This window comes from Triticum dicoccoides, chromosome 5B (genome assembly GCF_002162155.2).
Source record: "Triticum dicoccoides isolate Atlit2015 ecotype Zavitan chromosome 5B, WEW_v2.0, whole genome shotgun sequence".
Lineage (NCBI taxonomy): Eukaryota > Viridiplantae > Streptophyta > Magnoliopsida > Poales > Poaceae > Triticum > Triticum dicoccoides.
In genome coordinates, this window is record NC_041389.1 from 237,198,053 (window position 1) to 237,202,187 (window position 4,135).

Below are 4,135 nucleotides of genomic sequence, written 5' to 3' on the forward strand. Positions count from 1 at the left end.
CATAAACATACTGAACATGTGTATATCTAAATCTTTTTGTGAATTATGTATGAATATTGTCGTGTGATCTATCAATCATTTGGATGCATAGATATGCTGAGCTTGTGTATATATGAATCTTTTGAGTTGTTGATAGTGAATGTTGGCTATGAATATGAACGTGTCCTGTGAACCTGAGTTTGATATGAATTGCAACAGAACCAGTTATAACCCTTCTCCTCCTCTCAATCTGTGACTCCACTGCCGCATTTTCCCATCTCCGAGTCGTTCCCGTCCGGGGCCTCGCCGTCGTCCACTGCCTCACTGCGTTCGGTACGGCGTGGTCAACAAACGAGAGTCATAGGAAGAGGACTGTATGTGGAGAGCCTGACGGCTAGGACCCACGAGGTCCATGGTCGCACGCAAGGAAAGTTCCTCCTTATTAAGCTGAAAAAATGTTTCCTCCACCTGACAGCTGGGACCCACCGGCTGTATCTTCGCACAGAAGGAAGTGCCTCCTTGTTTTGCGAAAAAAATTATTCATCCCGTTGACAGCTGGGACCCGTCAGATTTGGTGACTGACTTGTGGGCCTGCTAAGCAGACGTGTACGCACAGCTTTGTCAACTTAATCAACAAATGATTCTAGCAGCTGGACCATTGGATGTTAATCCAACAGCCGTGCTCCTTCTTCAACGTCTGTTCTTGCTCCTGTCTCCCATGGGTGGCACCGCGGCTGTGCTGTCGCGCACCCGAACCAGTGAAGTTTCCCACTCCTCTCCATCTGCGACTCCACTGCCCCGTCTTCCCCATCTCCGGGTCATTCCAGTCTGGGTGCACTCGGCACGGTGTGGTCAACGCGGTCAACAACCGAGAGTCATCGGAAGATGACTGTACGTGAGAGGCAGACAGTGGGGACGCACCACGCCCATGGATGCATTCATGCAACGGAACACGGTGAGGTCAACGTGGTCAAGGAACGACTTCCATCGGAAGTATACTCTACGTGGAGAGTCTCAGCTGGGTCCACGGTCGCAGCAAGTAAGTGCCTCCTTATTACGCGGAAAATAATGATTCCTCCAACTGACAGCAGGGTCCCACTGGACGGGCCACCGTATTTTGCGAAAAAAAAACGTTTGCCCCCTGACTGCTGGGACCCACCTGATGGGCCACCATATTTCGCAAAACAACGCCCCCCCCGCTGTCAGCTCGGACCCACCGGAAGTGCCTCCTTATTACGCACAAAAAAAAGAATACTCCCCCTGCTAGCTGGGACCTACCTTGGTGGGAGGCTGACTTGTGGGCCTACTAAGTTGACGGGGATGAAGGGCTTTGTCAACTTAGTCAATATGAATGATTCTAGCTCCAGTGACCGTACGATGTCCATCCAACGGCCGTAGTTCTTCTTCAACCTCTGGTCTTCTTGCTCCAGCCGCCCAAACCAGCGCCGGTCGTGCCTCATGCTCCTGCCTCCCGTGGCCGGCTGTGCTGCCGCGGAGGACTCACCGCCACCTACTATTCCCACCGCTAGCCAGGCCCTGCGGCGACGGCAGCCTCACACCGCAGCCGAACCAGTGAACCCTCGTACTCCTCTCCGCGCGGGCTTCCACTGCCGCGTCTTCCCCGGCTCCGCGTTGTCCCCTTCCTAGGCCTCGCCGTCGTCCACCGCCATGGTGCTCTCCGCGCGGCGTGGTCAACGTGGTCAAGGAACGACTTCCATCAGAAGAGTACTGTACGTGGAGAGGCTGACAGCTGGGTCCACGGCCACAGCCCAGTTTTTTTCTGATTTGCCAAGTAAGTCGCTTTGTCAGGCCTGTTGGGCTGCAAATCTTTCAAGACGAGGAGAGCTTTCATTCGGTTGGCCGAGAAAATGGCCCATCAGTAATGAGAAATGGGCTGTACATTTCTAAAACACATCAAAGCGGCAATTAGTTTGAAATATCTTTTTTTCATTTCGAGATTTTAAATTACATTAATTTTTATGCGTGGAGAATTTGTTGGATTTTATATTGATATACATTTAGTTTTAAAATCAGTTTGAATGTGAGTCAAAATTTCAGGATTAAAAACAGTTCGGACCGCACCAAAATATGCAAAATTTCGTATAATTTTTTAACCGTGGCCACAATATGGGCTGTAATGCTAACAATAAGAATATGGGCTCCAAAAAAAACCTTAAGAATTAGCAAATGGGCTATAAATTATTAGAAATAATGGCAGATGGGTTGTATGCTGTTTTCCACAGATTTGAGGCATTCCTAAAAAAAGGTTGACGCACAAGCAGTGACTGTTGGATGGCCATCCAATGGCCGTCGTGCTTCTTCAATCTCTGCTCTTCCCACTCCAGCCGCTCAAACAAGCGCCGGCAGGACTGCCTGCTCCCTCCTCCCCACGGCCGGCTGTGCTGCCGCACAGGCCTCACCGCCCCACCGTACTCCCATCGCTGGCCTAGCCATCCCTCTACTCACCCACACATGCTGTTATTCTCCGGCGACGGCAGACGAACCAGTAAACCCTCGTTCAGTCGTACTCCCCTCCGCGTGGGAAACAACTGCTGAGTCTTCCCTGCCTCCGAGTCGTTCCCTTCCTAGGCCTCATCGTCGTCCACCGCCCTGGTGCTCTCGGCGCGGCCTGGTCAACGTGGTCAACGACCGACATGCATCTGAAGTGGACTGTACATGGAGAGGCCGACAGCTGGGTCCACGGCCGCACGCAAGGAAATGCCTCCTTATTACGCGCAAAATAATGATTCGTCCACCTGACATCAGGGACCCACCGAAAGGGCCTCAGTATTTCGCGCAAAATACGTTACCGCCGCTGACAGCTTGGACCCACCAGCTATATCTTCGCACGCAAGGAAGTGCCTCCTTATTACGCACACAAAAAATGAATACTCCCCCTGTTAGCTGGGACCCAGTATAGTGGCAGGCTGACTTGTGGGCCTACTAAGTTGACGGGGACAGAGGGCTTTGTCAACTTAGTCAATATGCACGATTCTAGCTCTAGCGACCGTACGATGTCCATCCAACGGCCGTAGTGCTTCTTCAACCTCTAGTCTTCTTGCTCCAGCCGCCCAAACCAGTGCCGGTCGTGCCTCGTGCTCCTGCCTCCCGTGGCCGGCTGCGATGCGGCGGAGGCCTCACCACCCCCTACTACTCCCGCCGCTGGCCAGGCCATCCCTCTACTCACCCACACCCCCTATTATTCTGCGGCGACGGCAGCTCACACCGCAGCGAACCAGTGAACCCTCGTACTCCTCTACGCGTGGGCATCCATTGCCGCGTCTTCCCCGGCTCCGCGTCGCCCCTTCCTAAGCCTCGCCGTCGTCCACCGCCCTGGTGCTCTCGGCGTGGCATGGTCAACGTGGTCAAGGAACGACTTCCATCTAACGTGGACTGTACGTGGAGAGGCTGACAGCTGGGTCCACGGCCGCAGCAAGGAAGTGCCTCCTTATTACGCGTAAAATAATTATTCCTCCACCTGACAGCAGGGACCCACCGAACGGGCCACCATATTTCGCGAAAAAAACATTTCCGCCCTGACTGCTGGGACCCACCAGCTACACCTTCGCACGCAAGGAAGTGCGTTTGGGCAAAAAAAAATGATTCGCCCCCTGACTGCTGGGACCCACCAGCTACATCTTAGCACGCAAGGAAGTGCCTGACAGTCGGGACCCACCTGGTCGAAGCGTACGTTGCATTGTCATTCTGGTCGGGAACGTGTACGTACATATATACTGGTGGATGTAGAGGCGCGCACGTGTCGTAGTAGATGCGCGCACGTAGCATGTACATGTACGTACAGCGGCGAGGTGCAAGAAAGAAAATATGGCCACGTATGTACATACGGGCAGGGTCTCTAACGCCTATCGCGCATACGTACATGGCTGGGTCGGAACGGAGAAACAATGTCGTTGTTGTGTTCATGGGGAGCCAACCGGCTGGGTCGGAACGGAATGTGTGGTCGTGTTCATCGGGAGGGCTTGGACAGAACAGGCGATGAAAACGAGGCCTGGTGTACCACACAACGGAGGAAACGGCCTTGTGTTCGACCGGCCACATTCGAAACGGGGTCCTATTGATCGGGAGGGGCCTGGCGTACCGCAAAACGGAGGAAACGGACCTTCTACGGTCGAAACGGGGGTCCTGTTGATCGGGA